This window comes from Nothobranchius furzeri, chromosome 7 (assembly GCF_043380555.1).
Source record: "Nothobranchius furzeri strain GRZ-AD chromosome 7, NfurGRZ-RIMD1, whole genome shotgun sequence".
In the NCBI taxonomy this organism is placed as follows: domain Eukaryota; kingdom Metazoa; phylum Chordata; class Actinopteri; order Cyprinodontiformes; family Nothobranchiidae; genus Nothobranchius; species Nothobranchius furzeri.
This window is the reverse complement of record NC_091747.1, coordinates 24,712,497-24,735,158: the sequence shown is the minus strand read 5'-3', so window position 1 is coordinate 24,735,158 and position 22,662 is coordinate 24,712,497. Positions and strand designations below refer to the sequence as shown.

General features: G+C 41.5%; 2 long non-coding RNA genes and 1 pseudogene across 2 annotated transcripts; 1 reads left to right on the top strand and 2 right to left on the bottom strand.

Annotated features, from left to right (window-relative positions):
* Positions 1–5,442: 5,442 nt before the first annotated feature.
* LOC139070508 (uncharacterized) lies at positions 5,443–5,958 on the bottom strand. Its single transcript, XR_011521005.1, has 2 exons — positions 5,604–5,958; positions 5,443–5,533 (listed from the first exon to the last, which is right to left on the bottom strand). It is a non-coding gene; the product is annotated as an uncharacterized lncRNA (long non-coding RNA).
* An 11,175-nt stretch (positions 5,959–17,133) lies between these two features.
* On the top strand, positions 17,134–18,743 carry LOC107373839 (N-acetyllactosaminide beta-1,3-N-acetylglucosaminyltransferase 2-like; annotated as a pseudogene).
* Positions 18,744–20,916: 2,173 nt separating this feature from the next.
* Positions 20,917–22,091, bottom strand: LOC129162969 (uncharacterized). The gene is made up of 2 exons (XR_011521004.1): positions 21,898–22,091; positions 20,917–21,820 (listed from the first exon to the last, which is right to left on the bottom strand). It is a non-coding gene; the product is annotated as an uncharacterized lncRNA (long non-coding RNA).
* Between the last annotated feature and the right edge of the window lie 571 nt (positions 22,092–22,662).

Below are 22,662 nucleotides of genomic sequence, written 5' to 3'. Positions count from 1 at the left end.
GGATCTTTTTGAGTCAAACTCCCTCTTCCTCCCTGTACCTCATGAAGACCATATTTTTGTACCATTTTTTTAAATTGGGTCATACTTGGACATTGCTTTAAGTCACTATTTAATCCATTCCATAATTTTACTCCACAAACAGAGATGCACTGACTTTTTTATATGTTTAGATTCTGCCTCTTCTGTTCTTTGCTTTAAGAAATCTTTATACAGTTTATTTTTCTTTTTACAAGCATTCTGTAGTCCTTTACTAATCCATGGTTGATCTATTTATTTTTATTTTTTATTTATTTATTTTTTTGCTTTACATTCAACAGAATAACTCGACAGTTCTGATTATATATTGTATTAAATATTGTTAAAAATGTATCATATGCCTTGTCAACTTCAGTTTCTCTACACACGCTGCTCCAGTTTGTGCCCCCAAATCCTCCCTCAGAGCTCTCATCGCTTCCTGGGACTTTATCCTTTTATAGATTAAATTTTTCTTTTGCTGACATCTCTGATAGTTATCCTCAGAAACTACAAAGATTGGCAGGTGGTCACTGATATCACTAATTAATAATCCACTTCTTGCATTGTTTTCAATATTGTTGGTAAATATATCATCAATTAAAGTAGCACAGTGTGTCTGAATTCTGGTAGGTTTTGTAATTTTAGGATATAAGCCCATGCTGTACATTGTGCTAATAAATTCTTCTGTCATGTTATGCTTCTTTGGATTGAGCAGGTTGATATTGAAATCCCCACAAATATAAACAACTTTTTGATTCATTTTTGAATAAGCCTCTTCCAACCAATCCTTAAAAATGACTATATTAGAGCCTGGGGATCTATAAACACAACTAATTATTATATTTTTCTTTTTTTTCCTTAATAATTTCAATTGTTAAACATTCAAAAAATTATCAATCACAGGTGTCATGGTATCAATAACTTTGAAATCCAGGCTTTTATCTACATACAGCGCCACTCCACCACCACTCAATGTCTGTTTAGAAAGCTAGCTTCAGATCCATCTAGTTCAAAATCCATTCCTTTATCAGGGCAACCCCATGTTTCAGATATAGCGATTATTCTAAACTGTTTTGTAAATGACTTTAAATAGTCCTTTATGCTATCAAAATTAGCATACAGGCTTCTACTATTAAAATGAATTATAGATAATTTACTGTCCTTATTAAAAGCTTGATTGTACTCCTCTGTGTAGATCTGACAGCTGTCGCTGGTGTGAGAGAAAACGTTGATCTCTGGGTCTAAGTGCCTAAGTGAGTCTGTTGATTTATAGGCTGCATGGATGGGTAGGGTATAGGTGAAGGTTCTCAGTTCCAGGTCGCTATAACATGTTGTTCTTTGCGCCAAGTAGTTGTTGCTTCTGGATGAAGATGACTGGGTGCTGATAGATCCTGTCATGGTTGTGTGTTATGTTCGTACCTCCAGTTTAGGCTGACTGTTCATATGTGTCCGGTTCACTGATGTTTCTGATGACCATTACTTTAGCTTGCTCCGGTGTTCCGTTTAATTTAATAAATACTTTGCGGTGTGTAGTCCATGTGCGTTGAATCCTTCCTTGTTTTTTCAAGCTGCGCGCCCTTCTGGTGATATCAGCGTTCCTATGGTGCCAGACCCGTGCCACAACCCGTGCACGCGCATTGGGTCCACAGCGCGCGTGTGAACGGGACTCGCGAGCGAAAATATACATGGCAGCGCGCGTGTGAACGGGACTCGCGAGCGAAAATATACATGGCGAGAGGTCATTTGTGCACTGAGAGGGAGCAAACTGTGTCTGTGAGCGCACAAGGATGTGCACAAGTGACAAACCTGCGTGCCGCGTTGCCAACGAGCACACGGCAGAGGAAAACATGCGCGCGCGGCAGCCTCTCTGCACGCTCGGCAGCCTCTGCGCGCTCGGTTTCTAATTCTGCTCGCTCGGCTGTGAGGAGTTTTGGCACTCTGGAGGCGTGGCCTGTGGCAGATCTTCCCTGTCCTCTGATTGGTTAGTTTACCCCGCACTTTACTCTCTACCTATCTATATAAAAAAATCTGAGATTCAGCAGTTGCTGTCATAGCTCAGCTGGGAGAGCGGGTGACTCTCACTCTGGAGGATCCAGGTTCAAGTCCGGCCAAGGAAAGTAGAGTTGGTGTCATATTATTCTTTCCTAATTCCTGTGATATTATTTTACAGTTGTGACCGTTCAACTGTCATTAAACGTCCGAATGTTTGCTGGGCAGTGTTTTAAAAAGTGCACATAAGCTAGATGGTTTTAACCAGGTAAAAATAGACTTGTGGGTGTAGGTATGTTCAAGTTTAAAAAGTTCTTGCCTCATTAATGTATTGTTTATTTTTTTCAGCATTTAATTGACAAATTATCCTTTCAAATAATTAATTGATGAGTTACACAGTTGTCCATTTAGAATTGTTGAATGGACTGAGTCAAGTTTGGTGCACTTTATATATTTCAAAACATGTTTTTTTATTTTAATTGTGCATATAAATAATTTTAATGTTAATTTATTGAAATATTTCTATTTTTTCATTACCTCACCCTTGTTTTGACAAAAACTTATTGATAACTTAAGACCTATTACATTGCTGAATGTGGACTATAAATTATTCACTCATACACTGGCTAACAGATTAAAAAATGGAATAAATGATTTCATTAGTGAAATTCAATCAGGTTTTCTTCCAAATAGACATATTCATGACAACATCCGTCTGATTCTTGATTTATTAGATTATGAAAATTTGGTAGAAGAGGATGGGGCTATACTGTTCTTAGATTTTTATAAAGCTTTTGATAGCCTCGAACATCATTTTATTATAAAGTCACTTCAGCACTTTGGATTTGGTAAAAAATTCATTGATATTATTACATTCCTATACAAAGATATATCGAGTGCAGTTCTTCTTTCTTCGGGTACGACAACCAGATTTCCAGTTAATAGAGGAGTTAGACAAGGAGATCCTATTAGTCCACTTCTTTTTATTATAGCAACAGAAATGCTGACTTTACTAATTCAAAATGACCAATCAATTAAACCATTAACAGTGGCAGGACACTCGCTTAAAATAATTCAACTAGCAGATGATACTGCATTATTGTTGAATAGTACCAAGGAAATTCCTAATGCCATGAAAACGCTGTCTTTGTTCTCACAAGCCTCAGGTTTAAGGTTGAACGCTAACAAATGTGAAATATTAACAATTCATGATACTGAGGAGTTTCATATTTGCGATATCCCTATTAAGAATGAAATTAAGTATTTGGGTATGAAGATTAATACAATCTTTAAGGAGAGAGTGGATAACAATATTCAACCGATAATTAATAAAAATCTAAAGATTCTAAATAGTTGGCTCCAAAGAAATATATCAATTTTTGGTAGAATACTTTTAACAAAAATGGAGAGTATATCTAGATTAATCTATCCTGCTTTTTCAGTAGCTATCCCTGACCAATATGTTAAGAGAATAAATAAAACACAATATGATTTTATTTGGAATAATAAACAACATTTGATTAGGAAAAACGATCTAGTAAAACCTATAGAAGAAGGAGGTCTGAAAGTCATTGACTTTGAAGTAATGAATGGAGTTATTAAACTACAATGGCTAAAAAAAAATTTAATTAAGAAAGATTCTATCTGGTTTTGTATTCCTTCATTTCTGTTTGAGAAGATTGGAGGTATAGATTTTCTGTTAAAATGTGATTTTGATCCTCTTAAATTACCCATCAAACTTTCTAACTATATTAAACAAGTGCTGATGTACTGGAAAATGATCTACTCGCACAACTTTAGCCCACATTCCTCCTCTATATGGAATAACAGATGTGTTCTGTATAAACGGAAATCCATGTATTATAAAAGTTGGATGGATAAAGGAGTTTGGGCCATAATGCAGCTGATGGACAGTAAGGGTAAGTTTCTGGAGCATACTGAGTTCAAAATTAAGTATAATATAGACTGTTCTGTAGTGGAATACTCTAGAGTTATAAATGCTATTTCTCCAGCTGTTGGCCAGATGGTCAGTCAAAGTATTCAACATGGAACAAATACACCTAAGCTTCCCAAATTATCTATAGGTGATTTGAGTTTTACAGACCGGAGATGTAATAACTCTTACCTAAGAGCAGTCTTGTCAAACAAGTTATTCCCTATTCCTGTCAGAAGGAAAGTTCTTTCTCCGATTTTCTCAATTATAGATACTAAAGTCATAAGAACAGAGTTTCTTTCTTACCCTCTTCTCCCCAAAATGAAGGAAGTTCACTTTAAAACGATTAATAATATATATCCATGTAAAGAATTTTTAAATATCAGATTTAATATACAAGATAATTTATGTGTCCTATGTAATAGTGAAATTGAAACTCAGAAACACCTTTTCTATGATTGCAGATCGGTAAATACATTTTGGTTAGATTTATACAATTGGCTTTTATTCAAAAAGAGTTACAATATCCCCTTATTCACATATAATACTATTCAATTTGGGTGTATAGAAAAAAATAAGATTCAATTCGTTGTTAACAATTTGATAATTTTTGGGAAATTTTTTATTCACTTTTGGGAAATTTTTTATTCACAAATGTAGTTTCATGAAAGTGAAGCCAAACTTTCCTTTTTTCCAAAACGATTTTATGCTATTTTGCAAATCTCTTAAGTAAAGTCTGTACAGGCTGCTACACTTGTCAGATTTAGTGAAAATCCTGTGAACTAAGGTCCTCTGCCTTTAAATATGTATTTTTATTATTGTGTTATTATTAGTAGTATTAATATTAATATTGTATTTATTTTATTTTTATTTCTTTATCGTGTCTTGTTAATCTTATAACTCCGGTTGTTTCTGCTGATTAGAATATTTCTAATGGTCTAGTTATAAGGTTTTGGGTTATCTACTGAATTGTTCTTTTTGTTTTTGTTGAGTTTTTGGTTGTTGTTACAATGTAATGTGATTGATGTTCAATAAAAAAATAATAAAAATTGGAGTCAATGAGGATTTGCTCGCTTCTGGTACCAGCCCCCAGCGGATGAGGGTGGAACTGCAATTTTTACTTCCGGGTTGGAACCATTTTCTGAGCGGCATTGTGGGGGCTTGGTCTCTGTATCCGCATTTCACGGGTAAGTTGGAGAAGGCATGAGTATACCGTACTCCCTCTTGTGGCTATTTGGTGGTATTACAACTGGTTGGCTAAATCTTGTCTGACTGGCAAGAGTGATTAAAAAAAAAACATCTGCAACATAAAACCCGTTATTAAAAATAATATTTTGATGTGACGCTGACACATTTCTCATTATTTTCTACTGAATAACTTTTGAAAACAGTTCTTGCAAAGATGCAACTCATGTTTAGGAGCATGGAAACAACTAAAACTGTCATGTTGTGGTGTGGTGTAGAAATCTAACCCACGACATACAGAATCAGCATAGAGACGGGGGTAGAGTGTTTAAATAAGAATTTATGAAAAGGGAAACCAAGGAAGCAGCATAAAACAAAAAGTTCTTTCACCAGGGAGTCTGTACGGGAAATCTGTGGACAGATGGGAGTTAGATCCAACTCGAGGAGGGAACAAGGAATCTGAATTGTGCAGAGGACTTACAGTCTGGAGAGGAGGGAACTAACTCGAGGGAGGGGTGGACCGGTCTGGGCTGAGAGGGTTTTCCTGGGACTGAGATCCAAAAGGTGAGACGTGGAGGGAGCTGAGTTTGTGGAGATCCAGGGAGCTTAGGTGGGCAGCTGGAGGTGGTTCTGGCCAGGGAGCGGCTGAGAGAAGAGCAGGTTGGAGTTCCAGATGATAGGAGTTCCAGAGTTCAGCCAGTCAGAGATGAAGGAGGAGGTTTTATCTGGTGAACGAGAGCAGGAAGGGTAAATGCAAAATCCAAAACACATATAAAATCTCTAAAGGCCCAAAGAGCTCGAATATAATACTAAGCAGTGGCTTAGCAGGTACCCAGGTAGAGTAATCATCCATCGAAGTGTAGAAGTCTCTCAGCTGCTTAAATACACCTGGCCGGCTGATGAGCAGATCTGCTGCAGCTTGGTCAACATCCAGACACGCCCACCTGCAGAGGGAAAACTCAGAGACAGGGAGTGACAGCAGGAATACACCTCAGACCGTGACAAAAACATGGTGGATAGGGAATGTCGAGGACCAGAACCAGGTCTAAATTATCAACAATGTTTGTTTTTAGCTTAAAAGTAAAACTAAAACACAGCTGTGTTTCAAGGCCTTGAGGAGCAACAAAAGATGCTCCTAAAACCGTCCAAATGTATTGCAACAGCTTTTCTTAACATTACAATCAAAGCATCTCCAGTTCACATGGGTGATATTCAGACCGGCACAGAAAGCACCTCGAGTTCATCTATATTAGCAGAAGGAGCAAGTCATTCATTGCACTCCACAACCACATTGAATCAATAGTTTTATTGTCATTGTTTTAATAAAGGTGTAGTATGAAAAAAAACCATGGAGGAAAATAGACATTAAGTGACTATTTTTAGAAACTTCAAACAAAAACAACCCATGACTGGCAACAAGTTTAAGTCATCTCTGGAAAATAATTTAACACTGAAAGTAACATAAAACAATAGAAAGGTCTTCCCAATATGAGAAATCAGTATTTTGTTTAAAGTACTTTTGGTTATTTGTACTTGGCAAAAAAAAATAACTTACCAAATTATGACGTGACAAAAAATATATAAAAAATAAAACATTTTTTATAAGAGAAACGTAACAAAACCCCTCTAAATTTAAATAAACACTGTTACAGACTGATCGTCAAGCTGTTTAGACAATTTCACTCTTGACCACATATTTACATTACGCACTTGAATACAAACAGATCGACAAAAGAAGAGGAAGAAAATGTGTGGGGAAGAGAATTTGTTTTCGTTTATTTGGCTCATATCTCACAATACAGTCAAGCTTAAGTGTGGATTTACAAAGAAGTGCTGTGGTCATGTTCGTTCCAGGCCGCGTGCTCAGACGCGCCCATCTGAAAGCGTTTCTCATCATTCCCTTTGCTCTAAAACTGCATGTCTCAAGACAACAGTGAACGTAGCTGACCCCTGAGTTTCTAATGCAAAGCTAGTGTATTAAATACCTCATGACAGTGTTCCTTAGTGCAAGCCAGCAGTATGCTTGATTAAACAGAGAGGTACATTTGGTAGCACCCAAGCTGATGAGATTTCCCCGGAGCGGCTGTTCCGCCGCTCAAACTGCAACGAGCGGTAGGGGGTGGGGGGTGTTCTGCTCATGTCTGTATGAAAACCAGCAGTTCAAATGCTTGAATGTGTATAACATCTATGAACATGTTTTTCATAGAAAATATAAATATCCCTGCATGAAACAGATTCACAGCGTTGTATCGAGGACTCCAGTGCTGCTACCTAACCTCTTCAGCGAACACCCACCGGATCTGGGAATGACGGGTGCAGCGGCTGCACCCGTCATTCGCTGACCTGGTAATTCACCGTCCGCTTCCCGCGGTTCCTGGTGTTGACTCATACCGCATCGCTGTCTTCCTCTTTGTTGGATGCGGCTCTCTGGAGGCGTCGCCTGAGCTGGCGGCCTGCGGCCCTTTCACCAATCCCTGCTCGAGCTCTCCTCTTTGGACTGCTGTGGGACCCTGAGCTGGAAAAGAAGTTTTCAGAGGCTGAAGACAACTGCTCCTTCTCTGAGTCGGAGCTGTGTTGACTGCTGCTGTAGCTTTTCCTTCTTTTAGGCTTTGGCTGCCTCATATTCTTCCTCCTTGATCGACTGACTTCCTCCTCCTCTTCCTCCTCCTCCTGACTGGAGCCAGATGAAGAGCTGCTGCCTTCGTCGTCACGAGTCTTTTTTGGATTTCCTTTCAGAGTGTGTTAGAGAGCCTGACCTGCGGTGTTTATTGTTCTGTTTTACCGGATCCCCGTCTCCATCCTCTTCCTCAGAATCTGAGGTGTAATGCGTTTCCTCTTAGAGGAGAGCGGATTCCTGGCCTCACCTGGAGAAGGTTTCTTAGATGTTCTTGTGTTGTACTGCACTTCCTGTGATTCTAAGACTCTCTTGTTTCCATTTCTCTGTTTACGCTGGGCTGCTGGAGCAGAGTCTTCCTCAGAAAGAGAGTTGTCAGTGATGTATTTCTTTTTCGGTAGAGCTCGGAGTCTGGGCCGTCTGTTTGAAAGGTCGTCAGAATGTTCCGACTCTTCGTCTGAAGATCCAGTGGAGCGTTTCCTCCTCAGTTTCCTGCTGGGTTTGTACTCCTGCCCAGAACTCTTTGAAGCAGAGGTGCTGCAGCGAAGCCGTTTATTTTTGTTTCTCGTTGGCCTCTTTGTTTCAAAGTCAGATGCATCACTGGAGTCGTGTTTTTCCATTTCCTTCTTTTTCACTCCTTTCCTCTGCAGGTTGAACCTTGTTGAAGAATTGCTGACATCTTCTGAACCTGCACCATGCAGTTCCTTTAGCTGAGGCTGATTTTTGTTTGTCTTGGCTTTTTGAAGGAGAAACGTAACTTTTTTTCTTTGAGTCCCCGTGGAGACATTTTTCCACATTTCTCCCGTTTTGGCGTGAATGGTTCTGGGATTTGTTCTCTTTATCGGAGCTCACAGGAGGTTTGTGTCGAGTGGTCTGGCGTTCCGCGTCATCGTCCTCTTCATTAACAATCCTACTCTTTAGAGGGAAGTCTTGACCCCTCTCTCCATAGCAGCTTCAGACCCATCTCTAAACTTCTATTCATCTCCAAGATCTTGGAAAAGGTTGTGGCTAAACAACTCACAGCTGCTCTTGATGAACATAACATCTATGATAGCTTCCAGTCAGGTTCTCGTAGAGCTCATTCTACTGAAACAGCTCTTCTTAGGGTCTCTAATGGTTCTCCCCAGCGGCAGCTCGGCGCATCTCAGATCGCAGCGGCGCTTGTCTGCTGTGCGGCTGCCGGCTTGCGGAGCTCTCAGGAGACCGATGTTTTCCACCCATTCTCCCCTCCCCGCAGCTCGGCACATCTCTGTCTGATCACGGCTCCTGACTGCTGTGCGGCTGCCGGCTTGTGGAGCTCTCGGGAGACCTCTGTGTTCCACCCGGTTTTACCCAGAGGTCAGCCCAGCGTATCTCTGACTCAGAAGCTCTGGTGTTGTGCACAGTTAACTCTGGTTTTAGCTAGGTTGCTACCTCTGTTAGCTTAGCTCCCACCTCTGCGTTAGCTTTGGGTTAGCTTCAGGTTAGCTTGTAGCTAGTTCGACCGGGTGTCGTCAGTTGATCCCAGCCTTACAGCCACACCCTCAGCTCCACCTCTCTTCCCTTTTGTGGAATTGTCTGGGCTTGACGGAACCTGTGACACGGTCAAAATGGCGGTGGTGGCCACCTCCCATTTAGCCTCAAAAACGTGTTATTGGAGGCTATGGAAACCCATCGTCCATATATGTATATGTCGATGGGTTCACCCTGGACAGAGAGCCAGTCCATTGCAGGGCAACCATTTATCATCTATATCTGAAATACTGTTAATTTAAATTTCGCTCTGTTTCATTTCAATGTATGATGGCCTGAAAAACACCCCTCCAAGAGAAAATACATAGAACAAGTAAATATGAATCTATTTTAAAGATGCACACCAACGGCACAACCAGAAAAACCTAACATGTGTGCAGAGTTAGCTGAAAACACAAAGGCAAAGAAAGCCTAACTTCTTACAGTTTTTCTCAGTTGCTTTGGTACATTTCTCACAACTGAACTGAACTTTGCACAATTAGTGCAAATTAGTGCAAACTGCAAAACATGGTGGATAACCTGCAAAAGTGAGTCACTTCATCAAATCAAATGAATCAATTTCCCTCTGGGATTAATAAAGTATTTTTGAATTGAATTGAATTGAAAAACAAGAGTCAGTTGCTCAAAATGGGTAGTTCATGCTTCAAAAGCAAGTCCCTTAATCACAATGGATATGTTCATCAAAAGCAAGAAATTATATCAAAGTGTCAAAATCACAAGTCATCACACCAGTATCTTTGGTCACAAAATCAAAAGGTTTGAACATGTTTCATTGTGACGGATTACTTTGTAGGAGCTTCCCAATGGCATGTAAAGTCAGGACAGCGTGCATGCATGTTGAAAACTAGAAATTGTTAAGGGCAATCAAAAATCAAGACACTTAATAAGCACTCTTCTAGGTAATAATTACTTGCAACTGTTTACAGCATTGTGCAGCTGGGGAAATGAAAAACAAACGTTTACAACAAATATAAACTCACGTAGACACAGTAAACCTTACTGCAATAATTGTGAAACCAAACAAATATTGAAAAACAGACTGTGCTGCATGTCCACCATTTACATCTAGATGCTCCCGTCCTTCTGGCCACATTTTTTCATCAACATCACAGCGAATGTCAGCTCTATCAGTGCATCGGGGAAAGTATTATCTGGAGTGTCGAATCCACCCTTTTTCAGGACTCTGCTGTGATGTCATCACAAGCTGCATCCATGGCTGCTAGCAGGGTCATGTGGGTATGTGGATGTCTGTCATATACCTTCCACCTCCAGGAAGAGAAAAACTCCTCAATTGGATTTAGGAATGGAGTGTAAGGAGGAAGAAACCCCATAAGCATCCTGTTGTGTGCTGCAAACCACTGCCTGACTACAGCAGAGTGACGGAAGCTAACATTGTCCCAAACCACCACATACATTGTCTGATTGTCAACAGGCTCATCCCTTTCATTTTCTGGGATTAGGTCCGTATAAAGAGCGCCCAGAAAAGCCAACAGGTGTGTATATTGTATGGACCGATACGAGCAATATGGGTGTGGACGCCGTTTTCTGAGATTGCTGCACACATTGTAATATTTGCTCCTCATTGGACTGCGACATCCATGATGGCTCTTTGTCCAATGCGATTTCGCCCACGCCGTCTGCCTTTTGCCAGATTGAATCCCACTTCGTGAAGATATACGAATGCGTGCAGTGGTTCCCTGGCCTCCAGTTCCAGGATACGCTATACAGAGAGTGAGAAGAAAAGCCTGTAGTGGTGCATTTGGCACAACAGATTGTACAGTTTGAATTGTAAATAAGGTTTCAGTAACATGCGTGACACTGAAATGTACGTGCAGTGCCTAGCCTAAGACTTTACAGTAAAGAACTACAGTAAACAGAAGTATGCAAACACGTTTTACCTGTACATACTGGTGATGGAGCTCCTTCACTCTGTCACTGTTCGTTCAAACTGTACTTTGTACATTTCATTCCATCTGAGGACTCTGTCTATAGTGGAAACTGATATTGACTGAATATTTCCAAAGATGTTGTCATTTTCTAGGGCAGTTTGTATTTCTCGCAGTCTCAAAGCGTTGTTTGCAGCCACCATTGCACAAATTCCTTCCTCTTGCTGCAGAGTCAAAATGGGACCTCTTCCACCTCTTCTAGGTGGTCTGGCATTCCTTTAAGGTGTGTGTGTATATATATATATATATATATATATATATATATATATATATATATATATATATAAGCACAAACATACTTACAGTAATTGTTACAGCACTGTCATTCAATAATATTACTGCATCGTACCACAGCAAATTATGCTACACCAAGTCTGAGTTACAGTTAGTTACTGTACGTCTGTCATGAGCCGGGGTGAGTACTCCTGTCCCTTTAACCATCCGTGAGTCTCTTGCCAGGAGAGGGAGTGGCCCAGCTGTTCCTGATCAGCAATCAGCGGGGTTCTTTCCTATTTAAGGTGGATGGTGGACACAATTCGACGCCGGAAGATTGCCTCAGTTTTGGTAGTAGCCAGCAACTCGTGGTACCTCTAGTGTTCCTAGGATTAATGTTATTTCGTAGTGTTTTTTGCTCTTATGTCGGATTTACCCGTCTTCAGGATTCCTGTCAACTTCATTGGATACTGACCCCTACTCCAGGATTCGGATATTCAGCACACGGACCATATCACCACCCTCCATAACCCACCTCTCATCTCACCCAGTGCCCCATCCACCAGGACGCCCCGCTTCTCTCCACCTCTGCTCCCTCTCCTGCGCTTCCCCCGGCTCTCTACCTCTCCCTCCTCCAGCCAACACGTACACCCACCACAGTAAGTCTGCTGAACACCTCTGCCTGCCTACAATGGATTCTGAAACCAGAACCTATGCTCACCTTTGTTCTCCCTCCTCCAGACGCTGAGCTGTTGTTGCAGTTCCAACCACAGACTTATCTGTGCACCTTAAGTTTCTCCTTATAAATAAATTTTTCCGAAACTGCGCTGCTCTGGGTGGCTGCATGTTGGAGTAGCTCTGACTATATGTAAGTTTTGCCTTTTCTTGGACATTTTTTCTTCTAGTTTCTCAAGAAAAACTGTATTTTTTGGACACTTTACTTTTCTGTTTCTGGTGCTGTGAAGCTTGGAGGATTTTTACTGCTTTTTTTTAAGCTTTTGTAACTTTTTGAGCGTTTGTTATGATGCGTAACCGTGGCAACAAGCTGGTTTACAAACGGGAGCAGCTGATTAACATTGGAAAGGCTGAAATAATACCTCAACTGAAGCCACAAATCCCAAATGAGCTAAAACGCAAGAAGCGTGGGTGCAGAGCGGGAGCAGAACGGAGACAGAGAAAGAGGAAATTCAAACCATCTTATCCATTGATCATAATGGGCAATGTGAGATCACTGGCCAATAGGGCTGTAACAACGAATCGATAAATTCGATGAAAATCGATTACTAAAAGCGTTGGCAACGAATTGCGTCATCGATTCGTTGTGTCGCACAACTCTTCCAAAAGCGCCCCCCCCCCCCCCCCCGCCCGCCGTTGCGCGCAGACCAGAGCAAGTCAGATCAGCGCGAGGGAGAGCCGGCAGATCAGCGCGAGGGAGAGCCGGCAGATCAGCGCGAGGGAGAGCCGGCAGATCAGCGCGAGGGAGAGCCGGCAGATCAGCGCGAGGGAGAGCCGGCAGATCAGCGCGAGGGAGAGCCGGCAGATCAGCGCGAGGGAGAGCCGGCAGATCAGCGCGAGGGAGAGCCGCAGATCAGCGCGAGGGAGAGCCGGTACCGGCAGATTAGCGCGACGGAGAGCCTGCAGACTTGCGCTGCTGCGAACCGGTTCCGCATTGTTGCGCAGCGATCCAGGCAGCTGCTTCCAGCGCACGGTCCATTTCTCAAAGTGGCGCAACCAAAAAACTATAATTAGCACACGATCATTCTTGTCTGCACATGTTCTCTATTTTCTGTCTTATTTGTGCCTGAAGCGCGCTACTGCGGAGCTCATCACCTGTGCTATGGTGATGTCACCTCACGCAGCATCGAAAAACGCGCTCTGCGCTTTGCGGTCAGGAGATCCCTTCGATCTGCTCAAAAGTAACTGATGAGGTGAAAAGGTAAGAATCCAGGCAACAGATTTTCTGGAGGATTATGAGGAGATGCAGGAAGATGAGAGACACAGGACAGGAAAATAGTTAAATAAAAACAAGAAAACAAAACAAAGTGTTAAAGTAAAATGTAGGTAGATTTATCTCCACTACACGTTTTTACCAGTAAAAAACAATAAGTTATACACATGTCATATTTATACATCTGATACAATTCAGATCACCTTCAAAACTCAGTCACACACCCAGGGCCGTTTCAAGACATTTTGGGGGCCAAGGCAAAATGCCCCCCCCCCCCCCCATAACTGGGCTCCCCAGAAGCCTCTGTGTAATTCATACCCTCTCCAGGAGTGTTAGTTATACGGTGTTTATAAAAGCCCCTCAGACATTACTGACATGTTCTAATATTATCAGATGAAAAACTAAATTATCAGACATGCTGTCTCATCTGCTGCTTTTCTAAACTTGCAAAAAGTAACAAAACCATTTGAAAGCCACTATTTGTGGATTCTCTGAAAGTTTCCATGGAGTGTGTGACAACTTATTTTTTTCATTGATCCTATCGTCTAATCTCACAGCTGAAACAAGCATCCTTAATAATCTGTGCACAGGAAGCTTACCGATGCTGTAGTAAAACAAAATGTATAATTTATTATTAATAAAACCTTGTTGCAGCACTAAAGCATAAAAATGAGATTTTGCATTAAATATGCAAAATATTTTCATATGAATTGTTTTAGAGCCCTTTTATTGGCAGAATCTATTAATTTAGTTCTTACAAAAAATGGGTCCCAACGTGGTTTGTGTGGCGTTGCCATAGTGTGACGTCATAGGCACAGATCCCCTGTCTTGTTTGGAAATGGAAATATGATCACCCTACATTAAACAAACTGTCCACCCAGGCTTTTGCGCTGCACAGACGCTTCGCTGCCTATGACTGAACGTCAGTTGAGTCAGTCTCATGCAGACTGACCAATGAAGAGAGGGCCTCAAGTTAAGACCCTCTCCTCATTGGTCAATCCACACGAGGTGGGTCAAAGGTTTCTCTGGGCGGGTTATGTGTTGTCAGGCATTCAAGTATTGAGTATATTTACTGCATATTACAGTAAAATATTCTGTATGTGACCATATTATGGTGATCCTTGGGTCGTGATGATGGGGCCCTTCAATATTGTTGCCCAGGGTACAACAAAGTGTTAATCTGGCCCTGGTTCCGCCGTCACATTCCCGCAGAAACTGGTTGATCACACCGGGGCCAGACTACTAGCATGTGGTTTTACAACCACAATGTCCTCAGAAGCAAAAACACTTTTAAAAGGGAGGGAGGAGTCCTAACTGTTGCTGCAGGCATGTTGTGTGAGAGTGCAGTTATATACTGGTTAATATATTTTTGGGTTCAGTTGCTTTCATGTGGCCTAATGTGAGTCTATTTGGGATCATTGGAATGATCAGCAGCATTTCTTGATGTGACTTTATGGCAGTTGCCCAGGGCATCATCGCAAGGAGGATGGCATTCATTTACTTTTGTTTTATTTGGTATTTTTTCAGTCATTTTTGGAAATAGTGATCAATTTTGATTAATTCACAGCCTATGTTTAATTACATTTAAAATAAATGTCAACAGATGAGATCAAACAAAACAGATGAGAATTGCCCTTAAGCTGTTTAACTTGGACCAAGCATTTTAGGTCACAGATGTAGCTTAGGGTCTCTGTCTATACACCTTATAAGACAATTTAGGTGATGGCATGTTTTTCTGCTATTGAACTGTTTTCTAATAATGCTGTGTTAAATAAAATGAAGGAAGGAGAGAAATAACGTTTCCCTAGCAGTTTTTAAAAATTTCCCCATGTAATCCGATTAATCGATTAATCGTGTCGAGACCCCATCCGATTAATCGATTATCCAAATAATCGTTTGTTGCAGCCCTACTGGCCAACAAGATGGAGGAACTCCAAGCCCTTTCAAGGACTCAGCCAGAGTTTCGGCAGGTTTGGAACCGCTGGAGGAGATAATGCAAAGAAGGATTCTCCAGAGAATCAAGAAAATTATGGACAACCCTAAGCATTCTCTTCACAAGACTGTCCGACAACGGAAGAGTGTCTTCAGTCAGAGGCTTCTTCAGTTTGGCTGCAACACTGACCGCTACTGGAGATCCTTCCTGCCAACAGCCATTGTAATATACAATAACTCTTTGATAACTTTATTATTATTATTCTGAGCTACTGAGCTACTACAGCAATTTCCCTCAGGGATTAATAAAGTATTTTTGAATTGAATTTTTTTTTCCATCAGTTTTTGGTCAGTGTTGTATTCTGCATGTCTTGGGTTAAGTACCTTCCTCCAGACATGACGTCTATATGTAAAAGTCTAATGTAAGTCTCCTGTATGACTATGATAGTGGAGAGCAAGTTTGTGTCGACAAAATCTCTGAATAATGGAAGTTACAGTAGTTCTCCCAACACGGCTGCACCCTTCGACCTGCCTCGGCCCTTGTGAGGCCATGGTTTATCACATGGTCCACAAGTGTTTCCCTGGTTTCGTCAGGAATCTGTCTGTGGTTGGGCTCTTCCCCGGTTTTGTCCCCTTCCTCCACGCATCCTCACCCCTCTTCTACAAGGCTGACCTTCCATGTTCTGCAGTTTTGTAGATACAGTATGCACCTCGTGCCAATCCTGTGTACTGGTTTACGGTATTTCTATATACTTGTAAAGTCGAGGTTAACGCGATTCACCTGTTAGGGACTGTGTAGAAGAAGCTTTTCATTGATTGCAAGTAATAGTTCACACTCCTCTTTTCATTAGTGTAAGATAAGGTTCACCTGAGAAAAGTCATTTATGGGGATTTTCATGGAAACTCTTTAAAAATAGGGTTATCAAAAATGTTTGACAAGATGTTCAGTGTTGAGTGCAATGACACAAGCCATGAAATGAAGATTATTAGTTGTATGAACAATGACTATTCAGCCTGTACAAGTATAGTTAATTATGACATACATGATGAAAGCAGTTAATTATGACATACATGATGAAAGCAAGTCAAAAATGACCATTCTTAAGATATTTGGACTTACTCAACTGCTTCATGTCCAAAGGCAACCGCCACTAGGTCGTGCCAAAACCACAACATGCTGTGGAGGTTGAACTAACTGTTGTGTAAAGCTTAATTCTGTAGTGAGAAATGCACCAAAGCAACTTGGAAAAACTATAATCAGGAACTCAAGGCAGTAGTTAACATTCAGGTGGTGCTTGTAGTACACAATCGCCACTAGATGGCAGCATTGTTTAACAAATGACTTTTTCAACAGCGCCCAACAATAAACCATGAGCCATGTTCTAATACAGTACATGATACAGTACATGAGCATCTAGGCTACTTTTCCTTTTTAACAAAACTGAACAGTGTTAATATCTGTTTCTGTGTGATGTCTGAGCTTACTGCTCGTTTGCTGACACTAACCGGGTGTCATGTGCACAGCTGAATTGGAAACATATGATTCCTGCTTGTCATTGTTTTGTATGAGAAGGAAGGATTTAGGAGTGACTGAGGAAAAAATGTTCCTTTGCCAGTTATGGGAGGATTAAGGATGAGGATGCTGCCAGTCTGACCACTGAAACCACATATTTGAAAATCAAGCTAGCCTTTGACCTGCTGCTACGTATTCTTCTTCAGTTTTGTGAAATGCTTGTCATTGTGTTTCCAAATGTTTCTAGAAGTTTTGGCTTCTCTGTAAGTGACTTTGCTGGTAGAGTTCACATTTCTGCTCGTTTGTGCTGTTTTGGTTTTGTTGGCTAAAGGCTCATGCTGTTTTTGTCGCAGATGCAGAGTACGAACATGACTGTCAGCCACAAGAAAGCAAAGGTGCTCTGCTTGATTGTGACGCTGAACATCTTCATCTGTGTCTTGATGGGCCTGAAGTGGAATTTTGGGACCGGCCAAAGCCGTCAGCAGAAGGTTCAAATCCCATCCCAGAGACTTTGGCACCAACATTTTCTGCGTGAATCTTTCTGGAACAAGGAGCAGCAGCTGCTAGACGTAGTTCACAACCCAGTCATGACTCTGCGCTCTCCAGCATCTCCACCAGTCTTTTGCCAGGTTGGATAAATGACACAAAACCTCTTAACGCCTGTGAACCAGATTACAGGGTTCCAGCCCAAATCTCAGACTACAACACACTGCCGCAGCAGTTTCGAGACTTTCTTCTGCACATGCACTGCAGGACCTACCCCATGCTGATAAATCAGCCCCACATCTGTAAGGAAAACCCATTTCTGCTGCTGGTGGTCAAGAGTTTAATCCCACACTTTGACCGCCAGCAGGCCATTCGTCAGACGTGGGGTCACGCAGGCATCTTAGCCAATCGGACAGTAGTGACCGTCCTGCTTGGCAGCACTTTGTTGGTGGAGAGTTTTCCAGATCTGCAGGGAATGCTTGTCCATGAGGGGAATTTTCACAAAGATTTACTCCAGTGGGACTACAGGGACACTTTCTTTAACCTCACCCTCAAAGAGGTCATTTTTCTGGACTGGTTTAGCAAACACTGTCCACAAGCCCAGTATGTTCTGAAGGGGGATGATGATGTCTTTGTAAACACTTTGCGAGTCCTTGACTTCCTTGAAGGTTTGTCTGAGTTCAAAGCCAAGGATTTGTTCATAGGTGATGTAATCAGTGATGCTGGTCCACAGAGAGATAAAAGGCTGAAGTATTTCATCCCTGAGAGTGTGTTTGTGGGGCAGTACCCGCCCTATGCCGCGGGTGGAGGCTATCTGCTTTCAGGGGAGTTGGCGCTATGCCTTTACAACATATCACAGGAGGTGGTCTTGCACCCCATCGATGATGTGTACACAGGGATGTGTCTGAAGAAGCTGGGCCTGGCGCCTGAGAAGCACTCTGGTTTCAGGACGTTTGACATAGAGGAAAAATTCAGACACAACCCCTGTGTTGGGGTTATTAGGAGCGAGTAATTAGTAATTAATTAATTACTTTTGGATTCTTCAATAAATTCTGTAAATATGGGAATATTTACTGATTTATTAATTAAGATATTCTTAGATATACGGGGCACCATTCCCCTTTAACCGGGGAAAAATTGAATCCAAAACTCTTATCAGTCTTTCTTGAAGTTCGTAGAATCCTCGGAGCAGAGACTTCTCTTCGACACAACAAAGCTACTGGAGACGAAAATCTGAATTTTATAACGTTTAATTAACAATTTGTCAAATGAATAAACAGTGGCATAAATGAATAATAACCATGTGATATAATAAAAGGATGTATATTCAAAATAATGTTCAAGGTGTTTTGTGTGTATGTATGTGTGTGTGTGTTTCTAAAATGGAGTCTGTATACAAGATGGCTGACCCCTTTGTCTGGCTAAAGTGTGGGTGGCAACTTGCACTTTAACTTCCAAGGCACTTAGAATCAGAAGTAACTTAACCTTAAAATCACTCAAAACATTTCAAAGGATCATGAAACAACACAAAAGATTAATCACAAGTTAATATCTTTTAGTTTCATCACTTGGCCATAGTAGGAAACATTTAAAGATATTCAAACAATGATAAATAAGTAATTTATTCTTTCAAAATGACCCGACGGACGTGTTTGGGACGAAAGAGGAAAACACTAAGCTACCTTTTAAGCAATAGCGTAGTTTTATTGCTTATTCTGGACTATAGAGGAAACGGAAGAAGGAGAGAAAGAGATGAGTTTCTGATCACCAGAAGAGTGAAGCGTCCCTCACTCTTTGAGTTGACGGTTCTCCGTGTTTCTCCACAGTTCTCGGCGTCGTCCGTCGGCTTGAAGCTTTCTCCGTTGTTTGGCGTTCTCCGTGAGTGTTTCTCCACGGGCTGGACACAAAGAGAACGAAGTTTCTTTTGTGCTGAGTTTGACAACTTACAGCGTCTCTGAGAGCTGGATGGAGCTCCGCTCGTTCCCAGTCAGGTCCTGATGGAGTTGGAGTGGCTTTGTAGCGGTTGCGTGGCTCTACTTGGGCACTTAGAGCTTCCGCGTGCTCAAGGGAGTCGGAGCGTTCGACAAGCTTGTCCTTACCGCCAGGTATCCTGGGCAAAAGAACAGTTAAGTTTCGTTTTTCACTGAAACTTATAGTTTTTGAGCTGGTTGTTGTGGTGACGTCATCACCTTGCTTCCCTATGCAAAGCATCATGGGAAATGAAGTTTCTTGGCGCTGATGTGATTATTTGCTTTTTCAGAGCAATTTAGCACAGTCTTTTGGAGAAAATCACTGCATAGTAATTTCCTCATGAGGTCAGACCCTCAACACCTGCATCTACAGAGGCTTGATGCTGGTTCACAACCGAACACCACAGGACATGCTGAAGCTCTGGCCCTGGATCGTCCGCCTGGAGCTGGACTGACAGTGACACCCCCCCCCCCCCCCATTTAAATGTGTTTGTGTTCATTTTAAGATTTTTAGAGCTTAATGTTCCTGTTGTTGTGATGATTTCATCCATGCTCTTCCCAATATATCCAATGACAGAGTCCGTGAGTTCATTGATGTTACCATCAGCTGCATCCACAAATATCTGCCAGTCAGTTGTCTCAAATCAGTCCTGCAGGACCCCCTCAACCTCGCTGTCCCATTTGTGAACAACCCTGGAAGCTGGTTTTTCCTGTTTTAGTCTTTGTCTGTATGCAAGCAGCAGCAGAATGGAACAGTGGTCTGCCTTACCAAAAGCTGGGCGGGGTTTGTAACACTCTTTGAAAGGAGTGTAACAATGGTCCAAAGTTTGATCACCTCTTGTGGGGAAGGAGATGTGCTGATAGTACTTCTGATGAGAAGGGTTAAAGAAAATCACCATGCAAGTTCACTGCAGTTAGCTAAAGCAGTAGAAAGCCAAACTGGAGTGACCATTTCCCGTGACACCATACGGTGCACACTGCAGAGGAATGGCATGCATGTGTGTCGTCCACAAAGGAGAGAGAGTGCTTGCTGCAGAACCACAAAGGTGGCCCCGGCCCAATGACTTATTCTGTTTTTGTTTTGTAACTTTATCGCAAACTAACCTGGCCCATGTGAACTATGGCTGCTACTAGTTCACAACTGTTAATTCTATGTTCTATGTTCCAATTAAGGAAGATAAATATAATTTGCTACACGAAAAAGCCGGATATTACCCCGATATATATCTGTAAGTAACTTTATATATAGATAGATAGATAGAGAGAGAGATAGAGAGAGAGAGAGAGAGATAGAGAGAGAGATAGATATATATATAATTAAAAATGGCATTGTTTCCCATCTGGGCTGTTTGATTGTGATTTTAGTTGTGTTTGGAGAATGTGGACAGTTGTAGATGTTTGGGACATGAAACTGTAGAGATCTCCAATCGGGGGCGTTAAGAGTTAAACAGGATAAACAAAACATTAATCTTCACTCCTATATTTGACATTTCATTTCTGTTCATTTAACCTCCTGTGGCAATACGGGAGTGGTCTATGACATGTTGACGCCAAGGATGGCAATTGTACCTGCTCGAGTGTAATTTTATTAACAACGCCACCTTGGGAATTTCACCCAAGGAATTAAAGCATATAGATTCATTTCACTTGACAGTAGACGTGGTTTCAGAAGTTACAATAAATTTGTTTTATTTTATAGAGGAGACAGTTTAAAAGACATTTTAAAAACTGGCCATGTAAAATACCATAAAAGAATACTAAAATTAATGCCCCAACAGAAACTGAACCAATGAAATGTATGAAGAAACAAATTAATTTAACTCACTGAAATTGATTCATGAGGTCCCAAAAAAATGAGAGTTAACTAAACACAATTCAACTACAAATTTAAATAAATAAAAAGGTTAACAAGCAGGACTGAGGCTAGCGATGGAGGCAGGTAACGCGGGGCAGAGAAGCCCCAACACAAGAAAAATAATGAAGAACGTATAAAGGATTCACCCCTGGCAGTGAACATTCATACCAACGTGAGAAAACCAGCACCACCACACGCACACGGGACCACCACCTCCGAGGCCACACACCACACCTCCTGCCTCAGCCTGCACAAAGAAAAAAAGATTAAAAACGGTATAAAATGTGTACAATATAAATCAGCGGTTCTTCCTTCTGGACTCCGGCCACGAGCCAGGGAACTTCCTTCAAACAGCTGATTTGAAATGTAGAAAAAGGAAACTAAACAAAACAGCGGCGCCTCCCGCTGGACCACGGAGAAATCTAAAAGGACAAGGAAGAGGTAGAAGTTAACAAACTAACAACTGACCAAGTGTGGAGACGGCGCAGCACACACCTACCGATCCTCTCACCGATGACCCCTTAGTAGAAGGGAACTCCCTGCCCAGCAGCAACGGGGATTCAATCTTTCCCTGGTTTTACAAAGAGCTGATGTTAAGATTGTTTGACTCATAGGTTATCTACCTGCAGAAGGTACGTACCGTTTGCTAATGTTTTGTTTAGCAAAGGCAAGCGATGATGTCACACCCAACACTGATTAATTGCCCAAGCTGCCGAGTGCACAACACAGTTTGAGACGAGACACAGTAACTCTACTGCTAAACAGAGTAGCCATCCAGGTACATACCACAGTTGGAGCAGAGCCGATCACCCCAAAAACGCAGCCAAAGGACACGGGTTGGTAACACGTAGTGGTACACTTAAAACCAGCCGTTTCCTGAAATTACTTCCTTACCGGAGGAGCTCCCCTTTTATAGCCGGAGCGCCCTCCTACGTATGGAGGGCGTACTGTTCTAAACCAATAAACTTGGAGCAGGTATTTCGTACTGCTACACTCCTATCAGGGGTTACTTGGTACATTCTGCTTAAATATTATTTAGGTTTACACTCATTTAACTACTGATGATATTACATTCTCATATATTACCTGTTTAATGTGTAATGGTTTTGATGCTGAAATCGATTACCTGAGCTCATACAGTGTCAGGTATCTTCAAAATGAACAACGGATATCTACATTCACGTATCAATACAACTTTCTATATCTATCTATCTATCTATCTATCTATCTATCTATCTATCTATCTATCTATCTATCTATCTATCTATCTATCTATCTATCTATCTCAGAAGGAATACACAAAAGATATTTGCTGAATCATGCTTTTTGAACCTTCATGGTTCCCGTAGTCTCCCTGTGCACGAGCAGAGCATGTTAGTAATGTGTGTGAACGAGCTAATGTTAAGAGCGGGTTTTCTTTGAGAGGACTGGATTATGTGGAAATATCGTTATTTCCTCACACTCTATGCCATAAATCAGCACAAGGTCTAATGTATGATGTACGTGAGGCAGACACTTTGTCTACTTTTAAGAATAGGCTTAAAACATTTT